Below are 15,883 nucleotides of genomic sequence, written 5' to 3' on the forward strand. Positions count from 1 at the left end.
CTACCATATTCTAACTCGAAGCTGAATGTGTGCAGAACTGCATCACGTGGAGTGTGTCCCTTGGTTGGAAAGAGATGCTGCTGTCCCTGGGATGTGACAGCTGAGGACACATCCCTCTCCCAGCCCCTTCTCCTGGATGTGGGCCCCTTGGTTTGCACACATCCCAAAGATGGGCCATGACCAGATTGGACTGAGCGAACAGCAGGCCTGGCCGGAGGTGAGTGAGGGGAAGGGGGCAGTGATGGCTGCTTGACTGCAGAAGCCAACAGATTTGGGGAGGCTGAGAATATGGTCACTGAAGTCTCCTGGTAGATGCATGCATGTATGGAGACTTGATCTATTAAAAAAAAAAAAAGTGCGTGTGAACCTATGTATGGGGGGAAATAAGTTCCTGCCCCTGCTTTGCACCATACACATTAATTCAGGACTGATCGTGGACTCCAGTGTGAAAATGACACTCCTGGAAGAAGGTACAGGCAGGGTCTTCATGACCAAAACAAAGGGTCTTTGAAGTGCGACATAAAAGGCACTTGCTATACTTTAAAAAAAAATTGGGGGGTGGGGTGGGGGGAGATAGCATAATGGTTATGCAAACAGACACTCAAGCCTGAGGCTCCATCAAGTCCCAGGTTCAATTCCCAGCACCACCATAAGCCAGAGCTGAACAGTGCTCTGGTAAAAAAAAAAAAAAAAAAAAAAAAAAATTAGAAAGGCAGAGAATCCAATGCTTTATCCATTGTATCACCTCCCGGACCATTAATATACCTTTTTTAAAAACTTATTTATGAGAAAGAGAAAAACAGGAAGAGAAGGAAAGGAGGCAGTGGAGGAGAAGGGAGAACCAGAGCATCACTCTGACACATGCACTGCCAGGGATTAACTCACGCCCTCAGCCTTGAGAGTTTATCCTTATCCACTTCCCATGCTGAAGTTACTATATTTTAAATGTCATTCTGGGGGTGAAGCCAGGGCCTCATACATGTGAAGCCTATCATTGAACATCTTCCCCACCTTATAATAGGTGTTTTTAAGCAATGCCGGTCTCTGTCTCCCTCCTTCCTTCTATTTCTTTCTCTCTCTCCCTTTCCTCTCAATTTCTCTCTGTCTCTATCATAAAAAGAAAGAAAGAGAAAGATTTTGGGAGGTGGCCCAGTGGATAAAATATTGGACACTCAAATGTGAAGTCCCAAGTTCAGGGGCCAGGTGGTGGTGCAGTTGGTTAAGTGCACACGTTATAGTGCACAAGGACCCAGGTTCAAGTCCCTGGTCCCCTCTTGCAGGGGGAAAGCTTCACAAGTGGTAAAGCAGGGCTGCAAGTATTAAAAAAAAAAAAAAAAGCTGAAGCTGCAAGTTCCATTCCCAAGACCACATTTGCCAACCGCGCATGCCAGAGTGATGCTCTGGTTCTCTCTCACAAATAAATTCTCAGAAGCAAGAATCCTAATGGATCAAAGTTCCAATTTTACCTCAACTTGGGCATCAGCAGGTGGCATTTTCCCATGGTAACACCTTGGTGATTTCTCCCAGCCCCCATGAGGATCCACAGGCAGCACTGCCAGTCCTCCCAAGGAAAGGTGGGCTCTACGTCACCCAGTGGAAAACGTAAGATTGATTTATGTACTTATTCAATGAGAGAGAACCGAAGCATCACTCCGGCACATGCGGTGCTGAGGATGGAACTCGGTACCTCACACCTCCCAGACTCCCCCGTCTCCTGTACACCCAGCCCGCTCGAGCCTGGGGAGGTGGCAGCCTGGGAGCCCCTGACTCACATACAAGAAGTGCTCAGCGGAGCCTTCCCAAACTGGTCCAAAATCAGGAGCAAAAATCACTGTTGGAAGCTGCTGAGTTGTGGGGTCATCTGTCATGTAGCAGCAGAAACTAGGGGCTGAGAGACAGCTCAGCAGGTAGAGCATGCACCTCACTGTGCACAAGGCCCTGGGTTTGAGTCCCAGCACCACATGGAGCACCATGGGCAGCAGCAGGAAGAGCTCCATGGATGGTGAAGCAGTGCTGTGGTGTTTCTCCCTCTCTTCTTTCTGTTTACTTCTTTCTTTCTCCATCCTGCCCCCAATGATGAAGAAACTAACCCCAGGAGGCCACTCAACAGTGGCACTGCACGTATGTTAGGCCCTGGGGCCACTTGCTGGTACTGCAAACAACAATAAAGTAAAAATAACACATTAAGGAAGTCGGGCAGTAGCGCAGTGGGTTAAGCACAGGTGGCACAAAGCGCAAGGACCCGTGTAAGGATCCCAGTTCGAGCCCCTGGCTCCCCACCTGCAGGGGAGTCACTTCACAGGCAAGTCTGCAGATGTCTATCTTTCTCTCCTCCTCTCTGTCTTCCCCTTCTCTCTTCATTTCTCTCTGTCCTATCCAACAATGAGAACAATAACAACAACAATAATAACTATAACAATAAAACAAGGGCAACAAAAAGGGAATAAATAAATAAATATTTAAAAACATAATAATACATTAAAAAACTGTGGTCTGGGAGGTGGCACAGTGGATAAGGCATTGGACTCCCAAGCATGAGGTCCTGAGTTCAATCCCCAGCAGCACATGTACCAGAGTAGTGTCTGGTTCTTTCTCTCTCCTCCTATCCTTCTCATAAATAAATAAAATATTTTTAAAAAACACTAGAAACTAAAGACTCTGGCTTTCTTCTTTGCTGATCTTGTCCCAGATAAAACTGTATCTTTCCAGCAAAGAGAGTCCCAGCAGGATAAAAGGCAAGGCAGCCCCCAGTGACTGAGACTGACATCACGCTCCTCCCATGTGCCACCTCACCTGGGACCCTCACCGAACTGGGTGTTGTCATTCCCCTGAACAGAGGAGGTCAGGATTCAGAAGTCACAGATGTGAGCTTCACAGCAATGTGACAATAAAGAGCACAGAGCTCTGTGACCCTGCAAAGGGACCGAAGTGTCCACACTGTCTCACCCCAGGCACTGGTCTAGCAGCCAGTGGGCCTGTGGGCTGTGGGCCGGATGGCAGAGTGACAGCTCCCCCAGAACCTCCAGCCCCAGAGTCCCCTTTGGGGGTGTTCATGCTGGCAGTCACTCTCTGCTCGGTGGCAGCCTGAGGGCAGGTAGGAGAGATGGGGACACCCTCAGGGACCTTCAGAACCTCTCCCAAGTCCTGCAGGGTGACACCGTTCTGCTGCAGGGAAGGACAGAGTAGGCGCAGGCGGTGAGGGTGGTGAGCGTATCTGTCCTACTGGTGTGGAGGGACAGGATGAGGCAGGCATCGAGGCCCTGCTGGCACCAACCCAATTCGGTTCAGCGATGACACGGCAGCCAGAGGGAGAGGGACCAGGGCCCTATCCCTGACTCCTGGGCCAGCGCTCTTCTGGAGTGACCTTCCTTTGGTTCTGGAGATCAAAGCTGTGCTCTACCCAGGGTGAGACAGCATTAATCATTACACAGAATGGAGGCGTCAGCAGGCCTACCCTGGGCAACAGGACCTCTGATCACCCACCGTGACAGCCCAGCATCAACCACGACTTGCCAGGGAAGCATCCCTGTCACCTCAAGGCTGAAGGCTGATGACCCACCCGCCAGCACCCTCCACACCTGGTGAGGGACCCTGGGACCCTGCAGCCTTCCGGCCCAGAGATTTGCAGGGCACCCCAGAACCAGACCCCCACCCCCATCACGCCACCCCTGGAGCTGTGTACACACAAACAGAGGTCCCCCTGTCCCGTCCCCACCTTCCAGCAGGCACAAGCTCCAGCAGAGCTCTGGTTTGGGGTGCTTCCCTCTGGGTGATACCCACTGAGCCCAAGTCAGCCTCATGGGGACTCCAGGCACCCTGTGGGGCCACCCGGCAAAGCGGGAGGGGCCTTTCTGCTCCGGTGGCCAAGCCCAGGCAGAAACCTCTAGGATGTGAGGCGATGCCTGAGTGGCCAGGGCTAGCTGTGCTGTCTCTGTCCCCCTCCTCATACCTCACCCTCTCCCGGGTTGGGGTGGGGTGGGGAGGCTCATGCTTCTCAGACTTGGCTGCGCTGGTGACTGTTCAGGGCTCTGACAGTAATATAGGGCCTGAGGTGGTGTGTTCCTTTTTTAAAGATTTGTTGGTGGGGCTGGGTACACACATTACAGTGCACAGGATCCTGGGTTCAAGCCGCTGGCCCCCACCTGCAGGGAGGGAAGCTTTTGTGATTAGTGAAGCAGTACTGCAGATGTCTTGCTCTCTCTCCCCATCTTCTACTTTCCTCTCAATTTCTCTCTATCCAAAATAAATAAATGTTTCTTTTCACGAGAGAAAGACGAGAGAGCACAGCTCAGTCTGGCTGTCAAGGAAGCACTGTGGTTGAACCTGGGGCCTCAAGCAGGCAACTCCTGTGCTCTGACAGGCTGAGCTATCTCACTGGCACAGTCGCTCTATCTCCAAGCATCCAGGGAGTTCGTGGGGGAGCAGGGCCACAGGCACCCTGCCTGCTAATCTTCCTGCGTTCATGTGGCTGCTCCTCACGGAGATGCCCAAGCAGGCCAGACTCGAAGGGCCCTTTCCCAACTGCCGCCTACATAAAGCTCCCTGCTGGCCCCTCTCATACACCCACTAACATCCCTCAGAGCCATAGTCACAGACGGGGCTCAATCTGGAATCTTTCCACAAGCCCCCATGGTTTCTTTGACCAGAGGACAGTTGTTCCCGGGCTCTGGGCTGCCTTCCTTCTGAGGCTGCTACGAGCCCAGCCCTCTGGGTGCTGGCTGCTCTCCCCAGTAGAGAGTCAGGAGGGTCAAGGACAGAACCTGGGTGCTTCCCAGCCCTCAGAGACTGGTGGAGAGGCAGGTGTGGGCGTGTGACAGAGCCAGCTCACTCAGATAGAAACTGAGGCCTTTTGCTGAGAATGCTGGAAAAGCACTGCTGCTTCCTCAGTCAGCACAGAGGAGAAACCCCAGTGAGGGTGCTCACTGGCCTCAACATTTAGCCTGGCTTACCTGGGTGAGCCCAAGGTAATGTCATGCCTCCTGCTCTTCCTAAGTGAGAGAGGAAGGCAGGATAGAAGGGCAGAGCCAGGGTTGTATGCTAGAGTGAAGCAATCATGGATCTGAAGATTCAGGAAGGGGCCACGAGCCAGGAATTACACTAGGGCTCGAGAAGCCCAGACAGGCTGAGAAGCAGCTTCGGCTCAGGGCCCAGAGGAAGCAGGGCTCTGCCAACGCCTGGCTCGCAGCCCAAGGCTCATCTTCAACTTCTGACCTCCAGAGGGGCAGAGTGACAGGTCATATAAGTCATTCTGTCTGTGGTGCTTTACTGAAGCAGCAAGGGGGAACTGACATGGCCTCACCCAGGGCCACTGAGTCAGGCCCTGCAGGTGGGGCCCGGCACTCTATGTGCACAGGGCACAGGGGTGCACTGGAGCTAAAGGTTCAGACCTTTGTTCTTGAGGTTCTTCCCCTCGAATGTGGTGTTGGGATAGGACTCAAGGCCTCACACCCTCACACCCTCACACACGCACACACGCACACTACCACTGGGCCACATCAGCCCAATTTTTAAATTTTATTTTATTTTATTATATTTATTTATTTTCCCTTTTTGTTGCCCTTGTTGTTTTTCATTGTTGTTGTAGTTATTACTGTTGTTATTGATGTCGTCATTGTTGGGTGAGACAGAGAGAAATGGAGAGAGGAGGGGAAGACAGAGAGGGGGAGAGAAAGATAGACACCTGAAGACCTGCTTCACCGCTTGTGAAGCGACTCTCCTGCAGGTGGGGAGCCGGGGGCCCAAACCGAGATCCTAACACCGGTCCTTGGGCTTTGCGCCACAGGCGCTTAACCCGCTGCGCTACTGCCCGACTCCCTAAATGTTATATTTTATGAGACATGAAAAGAGAGGTTAAGACCCCACAGCACCACTCACCATCCATGAAGTCCCTTAGTGCCATTCATGGTGCTCCCTTGTGGTGCCAGGCTCGAACCCAGAACCTTGTACACGCACTTTATCCACTGAGCCCCAGCCTCTCCTCCTCTCTCCCTGGGGTGGCTTACAAACCCGCCAGCCTGAACTGCTCCAGCCATGGCAGGGGACAAATGTGGCAGCATTTCTACTTGAGTGAAGAATTATATACTTTCTATGATCTGTTGCAAGCCCGACCGCACAGCACAGGGTACAGATTCAGTCACACACTCAGGGGAGGAGATCAGGAGGCATCTCTCCCGGCACATTAGTTTCCACTTAAGGAAACTGAGTCCCAGAAAGAGGGCCTGACCAGACCAGGCTCTATGAGGATGGGACACAGAGCCCAGGACAAAGCTCCAGCCTGGCTAGACGCCCCACTCCTCCCCCGTCCCTCTCCTTTACTCGGCCGTGGAGGGAAGTGGGATCCAGGCAAGGGCCTGGCTCTTTAACGCTCTCACTCTCCCCACTTCCCGGCAGGGTCCAGGGGCTAGTGCAGCTGGCCAGCACCCAGCACTGGAGGTCACCTTGGAGGAGAGGGCATTGCAGGAGGAGTGCGATGGCCCCAGATAAGGGAGGCCTGGGGGCAGGGAGGCAGCCAGCTGAGACTATCTCCAAGGAGAGTAGCCAGCCCTGCAGCCAGCACCCAACTCGCATGGGTGGGAGGGGTGGAGGGAGCAGAGGCTGGGCAAGGGGCTGGGCTCACAGCTGCCTCAGAAGGGGGGCATCCCAGACACTGAGCAACAGTCCTCTGGGGAAGGAAAACACAGAGGTGATCCAGATGGAGCCCCCTGTCTTCAAGAGCCTCAGGCCAAAGGAGAGCCATCAGCAAGTAGGTTTCGAAAGGAGCAAGTTTAAGAGAAAAAGCTTTTCTTTCACTTCTTTAGGAGAGAGAGCAAGCGATACCAGAATAGCACTCAGCTCGGCATATGTGCAAATGCTGTGCTCTACCTGCTGAGCTGTCTCCCTGTGTTCAGAACCCCAGTGTTCTGAAAGCCTAAAGGAAAGCCTTCAAGTGCTGCTGGCTTCTGGCTCCAGGAGCACTGTGAACGGGCAGGGGTTTGGGGTACAGAGAGAGGTACTGTGCTAGGTTCTCTGTACATCCTCTAAGGCAGCACTTACTCTCCAAAATGGAAGGTACTATGCTCACTTTTCAGAATGGGGGTCTGAGGACTAGAAGGATGAAATACTTTCCAGAGTTACGAAGGGGCAGAACTGGCTTTTGAACCTGGCTTCACATACTGGGCTTCCAGGTCAGAGGGATGACTGCACCGAATGGTGTGCGTGTATCCCCCCCACCGCACCCCAACTCCGGGTCCCAGGTGAGAGTTCTAACTGCCAGTGAGGTGAACAGCAGAATGGAAGTGAAGGAGGTCGTGGTACAGGTGGGCGCTCAGGGACAGAGCGCAGGACTTGCATGTGTGAGGTCCCGAATTTGCTCCCTGGCAGCATAAGTGACAAAGTGACATCATGACATACTCCTCTGTTGTATATCATATAAATAAATACTTAAGGGAATCAGGCGGTAGTGCAGCGGGTTAAGCGCAGGTGGCGCAAAGCACAAGGACCAGCACAAGGTTCCCAGTTCGAGCCCCCGGATCCCCACCTGCAGGGGAGTCGCTTCACAGGCGGTGAAGCAGGTCTGCAGGTGTCTGTCTTTCTCTACCCCTCTCTGTCTTCCCCTCCTCTCTCCATTTCTCTCTGTCCTATCCAACAACAAATGACATCAGCAACAACAATAACAACCACAACAAGGCTACAACAACATGGGCAACAAAAGGGGGGGAAAATGGCCTCCAGGAGCAGTGGATTCATGGTACAGGCACTGAGACCCGGCAATAACCCTGGAGGCAAAATAAATAAGTAAATAAATAAATAAATACTTAAAATAATCATAAATATAAATAAGTATTTTTAAATGATGGTAAACAAGATCATAAGGGTGGTGCCCCACTACCAGGGAGGTAGCCCCAGGGACAGAGTGAAAATGTGCGGTGTGAGGACCCATGCTTGATCTCCCGCACCTCAGATGCTCTGGCTCAGGTGCTCTGGCTCTAGTTAATACAAATTCTCAAAGGGTAGTGTTCTGCTAGGATAAAAATCAGACCCCTTCTTCTTTTTTTTAAGATTTATTCATTTATTAACATAAGAGAGAAAGATGGAGAGAAAAAACCAGAGCACCCCTCTGGCACATGACAGGCCATGGATCAAACCTGGCACCCCAAGCTTTTAAGTCCAATGTTCTAGCCACTGTACCACCTCCCAGGCCATAGCTAGTGCCCTCCCAAGGGACACCAGATCTCTAGCCCTCCCTGCACATGAGCACACAGAGAAGAACGTGGTCACCTGTAAGCCCAGAAGGGAGCCCACACCAGTGCTAAACAGACCAGAGCCTTGATTAGTCAGCCCCGCCAGGACTCAATGTCTGTGGCGTAAGCCCTCCACCCCTCTGGTGGCACATCACGGGGGTGGGGGGGGGGGAGCGTAAGTTCAGTCAGCTCAGGAGGCTGATTCAGAAGAATGGCTCCCAATCTGGAATGCGGTTCTGCCCAGACCAAGCAGGACCAGGGAGAAGCAAAAGAGGAATATGACAGTAATAATAATGATAATTACTAATAATAGTGGCCATCTAGGCCAAGTTCTCATGCACCACTCACAAAATGAAAACATGACAAGCTCAGAGCAGGGACCTACCTCTGCCCTCACACCCCGAATCCAAACATGGTTCATGAGAAGGCAGGAGTGGCAGGGCCAGCACATCACTCAGCGATGAGCAGCGTGGCCCGGACCGCTGAGTCTGCAGCTCTGCGGGGTGAGCAGCCCATGGGAGAGGCAGAGATGAGGCCAAGGCTTCTGCCTGCAGCTGGAAAACACCCCAGCGGTGCTCTAGATAAAAAATTAAATGCACAATAAGATATTAAACTATCTACCTTTAAAAAAAGTATCACTGAGTAGTCTGGGAGGTGGCACAGTGGATAAAGCATTGGACTCTAAAGCATGAGGTCCCAAGTTCAATCCCCGGCAGCACATGTGTACCAGAGTAATATCTGATTCTTCCTCTCTCTCTCTTCTTATCTTTCTCATTAATAAACAAATAAAATCTTAAGAAAAGAAAAAGGTATCACTGAACTGACGCAAAAATGAGTAACACCCATAGGAAATGAAAACAAGTGTAGAGAAATGGATTACATGAAACTAAAAAGCTTCTACACACTGAAAGCAAACTACACAAGGGTAACCAGGCAACCCAGTAAATGGGAAAAGATATTTGCACATCACACATCTGCCAAGTGGCTGATATCAAACATATAAATAATTGGTACAGCTCTACAAAAAGTAATAATAATAACCCAGTAAAACAGTGGGTGGGGGGTCAGGAGGTAGCGCAGCGGGTTAAGCACACGTGGCGCAAAGCACAAGGACCAGCGGAAGGATGCTGGTTCAAGCCCCCGGCTCCCCACCTGCAGGGGAGTCGCCTCACAGGCGGTGAAGCAGGTCTGCAGGTGTCTGTCTTTCTCTCCCCCTCTCTGTCTTCCTTTCCTCTCTCCATTTCTCTCTGTTTTTCTCTGTCCTATCCAACAATGAACGACATCAACAATAACAGTAATAACCACAACAAGGGCAACAAAAGGGGTAAAAAATGGCCTCCAGGAGCAGTGGATTCATGGTATAGGCACTAAGCCCCAGCAATAACCCTGGAGGCAAAAAACAAAAAATTAAAAAGTGGTTCAAAGAACTAAACAGACAATATATATATTTTTTACAGACGATATTTTTGAAGACAGTTTTAAGATACACATGGCCCACAGACACATGAAGAAATGCCCCACTTCACTTATCATTAGAGAAATGCAAATTAAAGCTACACTGAGATTCCACCTCACACCTGAGAAAATGGCTGACGTCAACAAACCAGGAAAGGACAGGTGTTGGCGAGGTTGTGGAGAAAAGGGACTCTGCTCCACTGCTGGTGGGAATACAGACCGGGGCAGCCCCCTTAGAAGACTATTAAACAAATAAAAATGGAATTACCACTCTTAGGCATTTATCCAAAGGACACTGAAACACGAATTCGAAGGGACATATGCACCCCTGTGTTCACAGCTGCACTATTCACAACAGTCAAAGAGTGGAAGCAGCCTAAATGTCCATCCTCAGATGACTGGATGAAGAAGTCATGGCACATAGACTCCATGGGATATTACTCTACAACCATAAAAGACAATTTTGTGTGCTTTGGGACAAAAATGAATGGAATTGGCGGTGATTACGCTCATGGAAATAAGAGATGAAAGACAACTACTGGATGATTTCACTCATGTGTGGAATCTAGAGAGCGAATACACATGAACTTTCAAAAACAGAAGCAAACAAACTGTTTCTAAGACCTTGTGAGAACTCTAGTGGTTATCTTTGGGAGGTGGGAGAGCAGGGGCACAGAACTTTGGTGGTGGGTGTGGTGTGGGACTATATCCTGAGATCCTACATTCTTGTAACCCACTAGTAATCGCTAATAATAACAATAAAATAACCACACTACAGGGAAAAAGAATTGGGTAAAGCGCCAATCCCCAGACCGGCGTCACAGCCAGGGAGGTGGCCCAGTGGGAAGAGCACAGTGCCCACATGTTAGGCCCTGGCTGACCCCTGGCTCGAATAAGCCAGAGCTGAGTGATGCTCTAGTCTCTTACTCTCTCTCATCCAATAAACAAAGAACTCTCTAAAGGGACTGAGACAGCTCACCCAGTAGAGTGTGTGTGGTTCTGAGTTCAAGTCCTAGCATCGCAAGCCTGGGGGGAGGTCCATGGATGGTGGAGTGTTGCTGTGGTGACTCTCTGTGAAATAAAAAGAAAGAAAAGGTTAGCCCTGCAGCACAGAATCATGCAATCATGAGGTCTTATCTCCACAAAAATAAATAAATATAAACACTCCACCCCACCTGGATCAGAGCAGGCTGGTTGGTACTATAAGTGTCTTTGTGGACATGGAACCCTGGCCCTTGCCTGTTGGTGGAAGCCTCAGGTGAGAGATGAGAAGATTGATCCACCCAGTGATGGGGAAAATGTGTGCAAATGCAGGCCTAGTAGGGCTACAAGCACCAGGACGGATGACGCACAATTCGCAAATGATGACAGAAAGACACACAGCACTCCTTACTATCAATTCCATGAAGGTTATCAACTCACACAAAGTACTTTTGTTGATTTGGAAAAAAAAAAAAAAAGAAGAAGATTTGTGGGGCTGCATGGTGGTGCACCTGGTTGAGTGCCCATCTTACAGTGCACAGGACCTGGGTTTGAGCCCCTGGTCCCCACCCACCTTCAGGGGAAAAGCTTTGCAACTAGTGAAGCGGGGTTGCTGGTGTCACTGTCTCTCTTATTCTCTGCCTCCCCCTTCCCTCTCAATTTCTGACTGTCTCTATCCAACAAATAAATAAAGATAATAAAAAAGTTTTAAAAATCTATAATTTTTAAAATCTATAAAATTGAAAAAAAGATTTGTGAGGCCAGCAAAATATTTCTCTTGAATAATGTGCTGCTTTGCCACCTAGGGAACCTAGGTTCCAGCCAGGCCCCCACAGCACTGAGGAACTTTTGGTGCTGTTGTCTTTTTTTACTCTCTCTGCCTTTCTGTCTCTATCCAGAAAGGAAAGGAGGAAGGAAGGAAGGGAAGAAGGAAGGAAGGAAGGAAGGAAGGAAGGGAGGGAGGGAGGGAGGGAGGAAGGAAGGAAGAAGAATTTGTTAATGAGAAAGAAAGTTCTAGAAAGAACCAGAGAGAGGTCTGGTGATAGCGCATCAGGTTAAGAGCACATGAACACAGGTCCAAGAAGGATGACAGAGGACCTAGTGGGGGTTGTATTGTTATATGGGAAACTGGGGAATGTTATGCATGTACAAACTATTGTACTTACTGTTGAATGTAAAACGTTAATTCCCCAATTAAAAAAAAAAGAAAAAAAAAGAGCACATAGTACTAAGCTCAAGGATCCTGCAAAGATCCAAGTTTGAACCCCCAGTCCCCACCTGCAGGGGGGGTCGCTTCACAAGTGATAAAGCAGGTCTGCAAGTGTCTATCTTTCTCTCCCCTCCGTTCTCAATTTCTCTCTGTCCTATCCAATAAAATGGAAAAAATGGCTGCTGTGAATGGTGGATTTATAGTACAGGCACCAAGCCACAGCAATAACCCTACAGAGGCAAAAGAGAGAGAGAGAGAGAGAGAGCACCAGAGCATCATTCTGGCACATGCTGTGCCAGGGATGAAACCCAGGACCTCCTGCTTGCATGTCTCGTACTATCCCGTGAGTACTAAGATGCTGGCAGGACAGACCTATGAGAAAATGGTCAAGGAGGAGAAATAGTGTCTCCAGAGACTCGCTCACCCCCAACTCCACCAAGGACCCAGCTTCCTGGTGTCCTCCCCATAAACATGGCTAGACCTGAGTCCACAGGACCTCAGGGTTTAAGACCCTTAGAGCTGCCATGGACCTTGGCTGCGTTTTCAGAGAAGGGAAGGTCAGTTTTGTCACCATCACCCTCAGAGGGAAACCAAGTCGCCGTAGGACACTCACTCCCCAGTCTGGTGCCACTCCAGTCCAGGCCAGTTAGACTCTCTGGGGGTGGAGCCAGCTTTCCGTCTTTTTAATGCATAACCAGGGTTAAGCACTGCAACCTCCTCATTGTAGAGATAAAAACATACCAGGGAAACTACCCCAGGGAGGGCCAGAGAAATAAAGATTTAAAGTGACACAGCATAGAGCAAAGTCAGTACACTCCAAAGAGAAACTCTTTCACTCTTTCGGTTTTTTTTCTTTTTTTTATTGTTGTAGTTATTATTGTTGTCGTCATTGTTGGATAGGACAGAGAGTAATGGAGAGAGGAGGGAAGACAGAGAGGGGGAGAGAAAGACAGACACCTGCAGACCTGCTTCACCGCCTGGGAAGCGACTCCCCTGCAGGTGGGGAGCCGGAGGCTCGAACCGGGAGCCTTAGGTCGGTCCTTGTGTTTGTGTCACGTGCGCTTACCCCGCTGAACTACCGCCCGATTCCCTGAAGTTTACATTTTAATCCTCCCTAGCCACATTTTCTTTCTCTCTCTCTCTCTCTTTTTTTTTTTTTTGAGAGACGGGCACTCTTTCACCATCCATGGAGCTCCCCTCCCCAGTGCCATCCTTGGTGCTCCCATGTGGTGCCTGGCAGGAATCCAGGGCCTCACTCATGGCAAGGTGCCTGCTCTACCAGGTGAGCTATCTCCCAGCTCCGATATTATTTCCATTATTGCCCTGAACAGGATCAAATAGGCCTCATGCTTTAGAATGATCTACAAAGTCACTTTTCTTTCCTTTTAATTTTATTTATTTACTTTGCCTTCAGGGTTATTGCTGGGGCTTGGTACTGGCACTATGAATTCACCATTCCAAGAAGCTATTTTTTCCATTTTAATTAAAATTTTTTTTATTTACTTATTACTGGATATAGACAGAGAGACATTGAGAGGAGCAGAGACAGAGAGACACCTGCAGTCTTACTTCACCTCTCGAGAAGTTCTCCCCCTGCATCTGGGGACCAGGGGCTTGCGCACTGTAATGTGTGCACCACCACCTGGACCACCCTTTTTTTTTTTCCATTTTATTGGATACAACAGAAAGAAATTGAAAGAGAGAAGCGGAGATAGAGAGGGAGAGAGCAAGGGAGACACTTGCAGACCTGCATTATTGCTTGTGAAGCTTCCCCCCTGCAGGTAGGTAGCGGGGGCTTGAACCCAGGTCCTTGAACAGGTCCTTGAGCTTAGTACCGGTGCGCCACCGTCCAGACCTTCACAACCGTCCCCCAAAAGAATGAGATCCTAGCACTGCAAAAGAAGCCCAGCCCACCCTAGCAAGGCCCCTTTTCTTTTTTTTTTAAAGTATATTTATTTATTTATTTATTTTTGTTGCCTTTGTTGTAGTTGTTATTGATGTCGTCATTGTTGGATAGGACAGAGAGAAATGGAGAGAGGAGGGGAAGACAGAGAGGGGGAGAGAAAGATAGACACCTGCAGACCTGCTTCACTGCCTGTGAAGCGACTCCCCTGCAGGTGGGGAGCCGGGGGCTCCAACCAAGGCCCCTTTTCTTTATGGGTGGCTCCAACACTGTCACTTTCCAGCCTTCTGGGAAAGTGACTTCTAGGAATCTAGGGTTCTGCCCTGGAGGGAGGGTCCTTCCAGAAAGGCGCTGCTACTGCCTTCTGGTGGCCATTTCCCGTATCTGCACACATTTCTAATCCTGGTAAGACAATGCTTGGCAACATACTAAAACTAAAAAAAATTACTACTCTGTGTTAGGCACTAGGGATACATAGAGGAATAACACTGTTCTTGCCCTCTAAGCATGCATGTAAATTTGAGGGGGCCAGGCAGTGACACACCTGGTTAAGCGCACACATTACAGTGTGCGAAGACCCAGGTTCAAGCCCCTGGTTCCCACCTGCAGTGGGGAAGCTTCATAAATGGTAAGGCAATAAAAAAAAAAAAAAAAAATTAAAAAATGGTAAGGCAGTGCTGAAAATGTCTTTTTCCTCTTTCCTCCTCCCCTCTCAATTTCTTTCTGTGTCTATCACATAAATAAATATTTTTAAAATGATGCATACTTTAGAAAGTAAGGAAACTCTTGAAGGGATAGCTTGGATTGAGGCCCAGGAGGTACGGCAGTACATAAATGGTTGGACTCCTAATCATGAAGCCCACCCTAAAAATATTATAGATTTATGTGATCCTCTGTTTATCTCTTATTCTAAAAAAGGGAAAATCTTTTTCAAAAATTTCCTGGGGGGAAAAAAAGAGAGAGAAAGAAAAAAGAAATAAAGAAAATATACTAAAAGGTCTGGGGAGATAGTATCGTGGTTATGTAAAGAGATTTAAGTGGGGAGTCTGGCGGTGGCGCAGCGGGTTCAGCGCAGGTGGCACAAAGCGCAAGGACCAACATAAGGATCCGGGTTCGAGCCCCCGGTTCCCCACCTGCAGGGGAGTCGCTTCCCAGGCGGTGAAGCAGGTCTGCAGGTGTCTGTCTTTCTCTCCTCCTCTCTGTCTTCCCTATCTATCTCCATTTCTCTCTGTCCTATCCAACAACAACGACATCAATATCAACAACAATAAAAAAAACAAGGGCAACAAAAAGGAAAGTAAATAAATATTTTTTAAAAATTACATTCTAGCTCTCAGGGAAACAACTGGTAACGAGTTTCTGACTTGCAAGGGATTCCCAGAACTGCATGTGCCACATCAGTGGTGCTCACGTCTCCGGCTTCTTTACCTTTCTCATATGAAGCTCTCTCATACGCAACAACAATAATTTTTTAAATTTAATTAATTTATTCCCTTTTGTTGCCCTTGTTGTTATTTTATTGTTGTTGTTATTGTTGTCGTCGTTGTTGGATAGGACAGAGAGACATGGAGAGAGGAGGGGAAGACAGAGAGGGGGAGAGAAAGACAGACACCTGCAGACCTGCTTCACCGCCTGGGAAGCAACTCCCCTGCAGGTGGGGAGCCGGGGGCTCGAACCGGGATCCTTATGCCGGTCCTTGTGCTTTGCGCCACCTGCGCTGAACCCGCTGCGCTACAGCCCGACTCGCCCAACAAGGATTTTTAAAACTATCATGATGTACAGAAGTTATTCTCGCAAGTTGTGCAGTGTTTCTTTGGGGCTGCACCGAGCTCTGAACTCCCTCTCCAGGCCCAAGGTGAGAGCTCACCTGGGAGAGGGAACCTGCCTCGCCATGCGGGACACCTGGGTTCGCGCTGCGGAGCTGCGGAGACTTTCCTTCTCTCTCCCCCTTTCTTTCTCATTCTCCTTGGTGCGATGAAGCCCCGGGAACAACATGAAATCCTGCCCATTCCGGTTCTTTTCCATTTTTCTGCAGCTAAGGAAATGTCTGTGACAGACATCTATGGTTAACCTTTCATCAGAGAAACGCCTAGAAATCACTGAGGCAGAGGGAGG

General features: G+C 49.4%; 2 long non-coding RNA genes across 2 annotated transcripts; one reads left to right on the top strand and one right to left on the bottom strand.

Moving 5' to 3' along the window:
- The first annotated feature begins 6,617 nt into the window (after nt 1–6,617).
- LOC132534935 (uncharacterized) lies at nt 6,618–10,846 on the top strand. The gene is made up of 2 exons (XR_009546695.1): nt 6,618–6,746; nt 9,677–10,846. It is a non-coding gene; the product is annotated as an uncharacterized LOC132534935 (long non-coding RNA).
- On the bottom strand, nt 8,611–15,776 carry LOC132534936 (uncharacterized). The gene is made up of 3 exons (XR_009546696.1): nt 15,636–15,776; nt 10,654–10,745; nt 8,611–8,796 (listed from the first exon to the last, which is right to left on the bottom strand). It is a non-coding gene; the product is annotated as an uncharacterized LOC132534936 (long non-coding RNA).
- Between the last annotated feature and the right edge of the window lie 107 nt (nt 15,777–15,883).

This window comes from Erinaceus europaeus, chromosome 20, assembly GCF_950295315.1.
Source record: "Erinaceus europaeus chromosome 20, mEriEur2.1, whole genome shotgun sequence".
NCBI lineage: Eukaryota > Metazoa > Chordata > Mammalia > Eulipotyphla > Erinaceidae > Erinaceus > Erinaceus europaeus.